At 30.4% G+C, this 10,100-nt stretch overlaps 1 long non-coding RNA gene across 2 annotated transcripts; it reads left to right on the top strand.

The window, feature by feature from the left end:
* The first annotated feature begins 1,341 nt into the window (after positions 1-1,341).
* Positions 1,342-9,868, top strand: LOC132733753 (uncharacterized). 2 transcript variants are annotated; one of them, XR_009626210.1, is made up of 4 exons: positions 1,342-2,086; positions 2,566-2,625; positions 3,722-3,791; positions 9,516-9,868. It is a non-coding gene; the product is annotated as an uncharacterized LOC132733753 (long non-coding RNA). The 2 variants fall into 2 exon arrangements; XR_009626209.1 differs by lacking the exon at positions 1,342-2,086 and having other exon boundaries at positions 2,474-2,625.
* Positions 9,869-10,100: the final 232 nt, after the last annotated feature.

Here is a 10,100-nt window from a genome sequence, read left to right as displayed (position 1 = left end):
AGTATCAATATATAAGTTGATTATCACATTATATGATACCAGATCTTCAATATATGGATCCAAGTAAGTCATGTATGGAACCAGATGCCCTTATATGAAACCGAATTATTAATATATTAAATCAATTTTACAATATATGAAACCAGTTTATGAATATATGTAACCGAAGTAGCAATATATAAGTTGATTTTCACATTATATGTTTCCAGTTCTTCAATATATGATACCAAAGTAGCAATATATTGAACCAAAATGTCATTATATCAACGGGACTTTTTTTTAAAGACTGTATTCTATCCTTGCACCGGTATTACAGTTTCGCGCCAATATTCAAAAGACCAGCGTGCTTCACTGATTGCATACTGCTTATTTTCTAAATAAGGAAATATTATTGAATTTAACGTCACATTCACTTCAAATGGGCTGGGCAGGCAAAACGTATCGTTATATTTGTAGGAGTTGTATGTCATAATTTAAGCTATTGAGTCGTACTGACCATTAACAAAAACATATTTAAAAAATAAGTTCATCTCGACCTTTACCTTTGATCAAAAAAAGGCATGGCCAGTAGGACACATCAAGGTTAATCTACTCACAAAGTTTAATATTCAGTCAAATAATAATTGATTTCATGAAAAAGTATATGCATTGTAATAACAGAACCCAGTGACCTCGGCCTTTAAATTGTTGACTTGAAAAAAGGCTATTTTGGTTCCATATAATGAAAATTGCTATCATAGAATGTAACATCAACTTATATACTAGCTGCTACTTTGGTTCCATACATTAATAAAATGGTTTCATATATTGTAAAAATGACTTAATATATTGATAATTCGGTTTCATATAAGGGCATCTGGTTCCATATATGGCTTCTTTGGTACCATATATTGAAGAACTGGTATCATATAAAGTGATAATCAAGTCATATATTGCTACTTTCGTTCCATACATTGATAAATTGGTTTCATATATTGTAAAAATGAATTAATATATTGATAATTCGGTTTCATATAAGGACATCTGGTTCCAAATATGGCTATTTTGGTACCATATATTGAAGAATTGGTATCATATAATGTAATAACCAACTCATATATTGCTACTTTGGTTCCATACATTGATAAATTGGTTTCATATATTGTAAAAATGAACTAATATATTGATAATTCGGTTTCATATCAGGACATCTGGTTCCATATATGGCTACTTTGGTACCATATATTGAAGAATTAGTATCATATAATGTAATAACCAACTTATATATTTCTACTTTGGTTTCATAAATTGATACATTGGTTTCATATATTGAAAAATGAATTAATATATTGATAATGTCGTATAACGTAGGAAGAACTCACGGATGTTACATACTTTTAATATACAAATACAAACACACATGTGAACGAGTGGAATACCAAAGACGAACTCCCCTCATGGACATTTGAGAATAGTATATATAAAGACAACCTGTCATAAGGACATTTTATAATGTATATAAATACACGCGTTTGAGAGTTACATATATAAATCATTTTGACATAAGCTAGTCCGCATGCATCCTGAACTATAATACTCATAAATCATGTCATGTTCCATAGTGCACATTATGAAATAAAAACCTTAATATATGTATATACATGTTGACTTGTCATTCTTTTTGAATATAGCGTGTATGACTCATTAGCCTGTGCAACCAGCTATACGACAATTCCTCCTTTACTTATATAAAAAAAAATTTAAAAAAAAGTATTTAACAAGGTATCAAATATCAAATATTTCAAACTCGTTGTAACAAATTAAAAAAAATCTAAAATCAACTTGATATCTGTTTTTACCCCTAAGGTAAGGATGTTTTACATCAACCTTTTGTTACTTTATTCTCAAAGAAAAATCGCCGAAGGTAATATCCGGTCAGAGATGTCCGGTCAGAGATGTTATCTAATGACTTTTTATTACTTTATTTTTAAAAGAAAAAATCACTTTAGGCCATATCATCTCTGATTGGTCAATTGAATATCGTGTGTAACCTTTTCATGTTTGAATTCATTTTAATAGAGAAATGGATAGATACAATGTAGCACAGGTAAGTTTACTTTTGATATTAGTTTTAAAAGTTTTGAATAAGTAAAATAATAATTATTGTTAAATGTTCGATTAATCTTTATGCAAAAAAAAAATACAAAAATAATATGTTAAAGTAACATAAGGTAAATATTATAGCTTTATAATTTTTTCAATAAATATTAAATTTCCTTTATTTCATCATAAAAAAAAGTTAATTTCTAGAGATCAAGAAAACATAAAAAACAAACAAATAAGTTAACAATTTTTAAAGAACAAATTATTTTAAGAATATTAATTAGAAAAACTTTAAGGTATAAAATTTAACAGAATTATGTGTATGATAAGAGTAAAAAAGATATTTATATACGAAAAAGTTTAAAAAATATATTATAAACAATTGATAATTAATAAAATGTCCAGGTGTTTCATTTCCTGTTAAACGTGTATTGTGCATGCGCATTGAACACTTCTTGTGACACGTATATTTTTTTGTAACAGGTACTTGCTGACATCAGTATGGCTTGGTCTTCGTGACGTGTCGGGAATTTCAAATCGTTGGTATGTAGCTTTCTAAAGAATAATTTTTAAATTGACACTCATAATTGTTCATAAATGTTTGATGTTCTTGAAGATTCTTTTAAATTAATATATATGTATTTGATATGTGTAAACGTAGACTTTATACACAAGTTGATAAAGTTATATTCGAATATTTATTGGCACATCTGTAAACGCTATTCTTGTTTCGTCGTTGTAAAAAGAATGTCTTGTATTGAACAATACAACAAAGTGATGATAGATCTATAATTCTTCATTTATGTAGCAATGTTTTTGAGTAAAAGATAATTAAATTAACAGTTTGCTGTTGCACGATTCCTCGCAAATGTTTATGTGATATTTATTTTGGATATCTCTGTCGCGCACAAATAATTATTTTGATAAGAAGTTGTCATCAGTATTTCTCTGGGTTTTTTGTTTTTAAGTTTATATAACACATAGAAAAACACATTCTATTGATAAACGGAAGTTTTCGGCTTTCTCTGGTTGAAGACAGGAACAAAAGTTTATTTGATTCCACAATTTTGTTGTTGTTGTTGTTGTTGTTGTTGTTGTTGACGGCTGTGTCAGCATAGTTATATATTTAACATCGTAGACGCTTATTTCATATAATTTTTACATCGAAGAAGGTGTTTATATGGTTATATCTGCATGGTTTTACATCGAAGAAGGTGTTTATGGTTATATCTGCATGGTTGTACATCGAAGATGGTGTTTATGGTTATATCTGCATGGTTTTGCATCGAAGAAGGTGTTTATGGTTATATCTGCATGGTTTTACATCGAAGAAGGTGTTTATGGTTATATCTGCATGGTTTTACATCGAAGAAGGTGTTTATGGTTATATCTGCATGGTTTTACATCGAAGAAGGTGTTTATGGTTATATCTGCATGGTTTTTGTTGTACATAGTTTGACATCGTAGAGGCTGACTGTAATATTTCTAGTCAGGCGGTGTTTGACTGTACCGGCGAATTCGCTCGCACCTCTCTGTCTTGGCTGGACGACAAGTGATCGTTAGACCAATATTTTGCATTTTCGTCCGTTGTCAGATCGGTTAATAGATATTATATACAATAAACATAATTTTGTTTCAGATATATGAACAACAAGACAACTGTCATAAAATGCATAGGATAAGAATTCCAATGAAAGATGTTCTTAAGTGTAAGTATCTTATTTATGTAATACTTGATATTTAAAATTTTTCTTTTCATATTGGATTTTTAGACATATAGACATATTTTGTTTTAACTAAGCTATTAACTTTAGTTTATTTCGACAATAAGACTTATCCAAATTTAAACTTTATTTAATGATTGTGCGTTGACAGTTGAAACATGTATGTATACACGTGTTATTCTAATATGAAATAAAGTAAATAATCAATTTGAAACTCATGATTAAGTGCTGTCATTTACTTTGAAATGCATTTTAATTAACCGATCTATTAATAAACATAGAGCGAATAACGATCATTTTAATCAATAAAAAAATCAAAGATATATATTTCTAAAAAAAGCAAGTTGAAACTTGATATAAATGAATACAACCACCAAAAATATAAAGATATATGATTAAATAATGAAATTTTCTGTTTTGTTTTATTATCGTTTCTTGTAACATATATAGTTTTTTTTATAATAACTATTTACAATGCCTGAGGTCAATTTACCGAAAATTAGTATAGCACATAACACGGAATATAACTTTCTATAGCATACTGGCTAATCCTTGTAAAAACATTTTAACATTCGGTTTCAAGCGTTTATTATTATTATGTACCTTTGTGTTTACCTTACCAGATACTTTATATCGAGGTTTTACAATACTTTTCTTTTTAGTAGAAATAGAGTTTATAAACATTTCATTATCTGAATCGTTATCATCAGCCATTGAATCTGACTGAATAGCATTATATGTTGCTTGTGACGGAGGATTGCTATTTACTTGTATGGAATTTGAGTCTGATAATTCTGAATCAGTCTGCGATTGCATTTCTTCTGAATGTGCATTACTTTGAGCATTTTCATTATTTGAAATTTGTTGTTGTTGTCGAAGATGTTTCTGTAATTCGGCTAATGGAATATCATCTTCACTATCAGAATTTGACCTTTCTTTTCTAACATTCTTAGCAACTTGGGGTAATACTGATTCTGGTATTTCTGAAGCATCATCAGTATCGCTATTTAAGGTGTAACTACAAATGTGGCATTTCTTTTTGGTCTGCCAGTATTATCTGCTTTTGGTATTGACCAGTCATTAATATTTGCAAGCCTAATTTGTTCTGCATGGACTTTAACTGTTGAATTGTCAAATTGATTTTTTATTTTGTAAGTTAATGGTGACCTTTTCTCCATAATTCTATAAAATGGCTTCCAATTCACATCTAGTTTGCTTCTTTTACGAAAATTTTTATAAAATACGGGATCGCCTATTTCAAATTTGATATCTTTTGCGGTCTTATCTGCATAGCTAGCTTGTTCGCGTTTTGCTTTTTTAAGGTTTTTATAAACAGATAGAAAAGTATTATGTTGTTCTTGTAATGCAATTTTGTGATATTCTTCGCCATGATAGCGTTGCCTTGGTTGTAGCAACAGGTCCACCGGGAGGATTGGATCACGGTTATATAGCAAATAAAATGGACTATGCTTTGAAGTCCTAGAGACATTGAATCTAAGTGCGGCTAGTGTCATGTTAAGATGAATATCCCATTGTTTGAGATTTCCTTGGATTCTTTTAGCTAAGATATCATGTTATGACATGGTGAGAAACGTTCATTTTTCGCGTTTCCGGCAGCATGATAGGTAGTTGTACGCACGTGATCAATTTTTAACTCTTTAAGTGTTTCTTTAAAAAGCATTACTTTGTGAATTCTGATCCATTGTCAGTGACAATTTGTAATGGACATGCGTATCTAGGGTAAATTTTCTTCTAAAAGTAAATGTATAATTGTATCAGTACTTTTGTCAGCAGTAGGGAAACACTCGGGATAACCACTGTAAAGGTCAATAAAACAAATAATGTAGCGGTTACCACTCATTGTTTTCTCATAGGGCCCAATAACGTCGATACTCATGTCTGGAATGAATACATTGGTACTCTTGTTTCGCCCATAGGTGCTTTTATTTTTGTAAGATTACGTGACTGACAATCAACAACATTTAGAAACATATTCATACAATTCTTTGAACATATTTGCCAAAAATATTTTTGTTTTATTGTTGTAAATAACCTCTGTGTTCCTGGGTGACCATTATTTAAATGATATTGAGTAATGACAAGGTGTTTTAAGTGTTGCGGAACAAACAATCTAAGATTAGGATTATCATCTACATTAGACAGATAATACAGAACTTGGTGTCAATTTCTAAATATTTGCTCTGCACTGATTTAATTGGCTGTCCGTGACGTAGTAACATTTTCAGTTCAAGAATAGTTTGATCTTTATCTTGCTCTGATGCCATATTTAATTTTTCGAATTGTTTAATATCTTCTACAATTGGCTCTTGAAATTGGTATTCTTTGTTTGCTATGTCTTTGGCATTAAAGTGCGTAGAATCAAAAAGCACTTACTTCATAGCTTTCATTAGTTTTCACAGCATGTACATTATCATTATTTGAATTATTACTTGAATTTGAGACTGTTATTTCGAAGGCATTGTCATTTTATATCGGGCTCATAAAGTTCAATATCGGACTTGTTAGCATTTTTATCATCAGCTGGGGTCTAGAAAAGAAATCGGCAATTAAATTTAATTTTCCTGGCAAATATTCAATTTTACAGTTATAGGCAGAAATATTTAAAGCCCAAAGCTAAATTCTTTTGTTTTGCATAGGTGCTTCTAAAAGATATTTTAAAGGTTTATGGTCTGTAAAATATAGTAAACTCTGCATTATGTAAATAAACATCTAATTTTTGTAACGCATAATGAATACTGAACGCTTCTTTTTCTATGGTACTGTACTTTCTTTGAGATTCACTTAATTTATGAGATAAGAAGTATATAGGTTTTCAATACCAGATTTGTCACATTTCTGACTTAAACATGCTCCGACCACTAAATCTGAGGAGTCCGTGTATAGAATATAAGGCTTATTTGGGTCTGGGAATGCTAAAAGTGGAATACGTGTTAACATTTTCTTTAATTGTTCAAAACTTTCTTGACATTCTTTTGTCCATTTAAACAAAACACGTTTTCTTGTAAGATTGATTAGAGGTTCAACAATTTTAGAATATTTAGGGCAAAATCTTCTATAAAAACCAGCAGCACCAAGTAAAGATCTGACATCTTTAACACATTTTGTTACCGGAAGTGACCTAATAGCTTTTACTTTTTCTGGGTCTGGTTTTATATACCTTCATGATCAATTATAAAACCAAGGTACTTTGTTTGTTGCTGAATAAAAACTGCACTTTTTCAGTTTAAGTTTTAATTTATGCTCTTTAAGCTTTGAAAATACTGTCTGTATATGTGATAAATGTTCATTTAATGACTTCGAAAATATTAGAATGTCGTCAAGATAACTGACAGCAAATGCCTCTAAACCTTGTAAGACATGTGACATGAGTTCTTGGAAAACTCCAGGGGCAGAAATTAGGCCAAAAGGGGTTCGGTTGAACTCAAACAAGCCTCGGAATGTCGTAAAAGCCGTTTTTTCCTTGTCTGATTCATGCACGGGTATTTGCCAAAACCCTGATCGCATGTCTAGTGTTGTAAAATATTTTGAAGACCCTAGTAGTGTTAAAATATCATCAATTAATGGGAGAGGATATGATGTTGGCTTTGTAATTTTATTCAATTGTCTAAAATCAACACAAAACCGTTTACTGCCGTCACGTTTCCCGACAATAACAACAGGAAATGAATAAGGGCTGTGACTTCTTCTTATAATATTAGCATCTAACATCTCATCTATTGCGTCACTCATAAATTTTCTATTGTTTAAAGGTGTGCGATATGGGCGTAATTTGATTGGAGGATGATTACCTGTTGGTATTTTCATGGTTACAGTATCTGTCTGTGATAATTCAGAATCTTTATTTGCGAAAATATTTCTATTTTTCCTTAATAAGTCTCTAACAATATTAAAATGCTCTGAAGGTGTATGAATATCACGTTCGAAATCGTTGTTAAGAGGGGAAGTTGTTTGAAGAGCCTCTGTGACCGAGTTAATGCTCTCAACTTCTGAAACTTTAGCAACTACTGAATCTCGTTTCAATCTTATAGTTTTATGAGTATTATTGACAATCATAATAGGAAATCTTCTATCAGCCGAAAGTTTCATAACAGAATTTGTTATCATAAGACCTGGTTCAGAAGCAATCATTCCCAGTTTCTATACTTTTAATTCATATAATTTATCATTTTCCAAGCCTGGATTTTTGTTTTAACTTAGCAGTGCACACATTAACTGTTTGAGGTTTCAGAATAACATCCTGTTTTAATCTAACAATTGATGCAATATGAATATCTTCTTCGAGGGGTACATATGTATTATTAACTCTTAAGCAGCCTAAATCAAAATATAATCTAACGCCATTTTGTGTTAACCAATCACGGCCTAAAATAATATTTCTATTCATTTTAGAAACAACATAGAATTTTTGAGTTGTTTCTGTTTTCCCTATTTGAAAATTTAGATTTATATAACCATCTATATGTAAATAATTTCCGTCAACTGAACAATAAATTTATTTTCTGTTTTTATAAGTTGAGGGGGATTCTTCAATTTTCTATATATTCTGCGATGCAGAAGACAAACTTCAGCACCTGAATCTACTAACGATCTGTATTTATAGTTTTCTATTTTAATCAAACATGAATTAGGGCTTCCAACTAATGCTATACTAAATTTTGGTATTTTATCGTTCCTGTCAATGACCCCTTTGTGACAGGAACTTGCTAGTTTTCCTGAAAATTTATTTTGTTTCTGTCGTAAAAATTTTGTTTACGACATTCACGCATAATATGACCAAAATTATTACATTTCCAGCACTTAATCTTTGATTTCAAACTATTATTGCTATTATTTTTCCTAAATCGTGAAAAATTTTGTCGGTGAAATACAGAATATATTTCATTTTTCCTAAATCTACAACTACGCACATGGTGACCTGGTCTCTTACAGTACACGCAAAAATTTCTTGTATAATAATGATTAAAATTATTTGCTTTGTAATTCATGTATTTTGCGTGATTTTGAGCATTAGAAAATTTTACTCTGGCAGAAAATCTAGCTCTGAAATTCTGTTCATTCATTGCGCAAGTAATTGCTTCTTGTAAAGTTTTTGGCTTTTCTCTCATAAGTTTAAGTTTTAAATAATTATGCGCTAAATTATCCGTAAACAATTCCACTAACTGAAGTTCAATAAAACTATTATTTCCTAGTTTATAATTTTCATAAGCGGTTTCAGCACAATTAATAAATTTTTCCCCAAAAATTTGAACACTTTCTCCCAAATCTTGTTTTAAATTTCTCAAAAGATAAAATTCATGATGTAAATCTTTAATTTCCCCAAATCTAGTACTTATTTCTTCTTTGAATTGTTCCCACGAATTACGATGATTATCACGCAAATATCTACATATAAAATCGCTTACAGTCCCTTTACTTGATTGGAATGCGACTAATTTTATTTTATTATCATCCAAACCTTTTAAAACAGCATATTTTTCTATAGATTTTATCCAGTCATTTAAATATTTAGAATTTCCATCAAAATTTTGTACTATTTCTGATAAACCCTGTGTACCTATGATAGTTGAAATATTGTTCAATTTATCTGACAAATTTTCAAAAATTGTAGCTATATCTTGATCTGACATCTTCAAAATTAGCAAATTACAGGTATATAAACGATCACTCACCTTTAATTTTCTCTTTCAGGTACTTCGTTGTGTCCCGCTGTCCAAAATCGTCGCTTCGACATCGCTGGTCTTAGGCGCCAAATCAACCGTTGTCGTATAACGTAGGAAGAACTCACGGATGTTACATACATTTAATATACAAATACAAACACACATGTGAACGAGTGGAATACCAAAGACGAACTCCCCTCATGGACATTTGAGAATAGTATATATAAAGACAACCTGTCATAAGGACATTTTATAATGTATATAAATACACGCGTTTGAGAGTTACATATATAAATCATTTTGACATAAGCTAGTCCGCATGCATCCTGAACTATAATACTCATAAATCATGTCATGTTCCATAGTGCACATTATGAAATAAAAACCTTAATATATGTATATACATGTTGACTTGTCATTCTTTTTGAATATAGCGTGTATGACTCATTAGCCTGTGCAACCAGCTATACGACAATTATTCGGTTTCATATAAGGACATCTGGTTCCATACATGGCTACTTTGGTACCATATATTGAAGAATTGGAATCATATATTGAGAAAATCAACTTATATATTGCTAACTCGGTTTCATACACTGACGGTATGGTTTCA

The sequence above is a fragment of the Ruditapes philippinarum genome, unplaced genomic scaffold (genome assembly GCF_026571515.1).
Source record: "Ruditapes philippinarum isolate M1 unplaced genomic scaffold, ASM2657151v2 ctg4527_1_1_1_1, whole genome shotgun sequence".
Taxonomy (NCBI): Eukaryota; Metazoa; Mollusca; class Bivalvia; order Venerida; family Veneridae; genus Ruditapes; species Ruditapes philippinarum.
The sequence above is the reverse complement of the archived record's forward strand: the minus strand, read 5'-3'. Positions and strand labels throughout refer to the sequence as shown.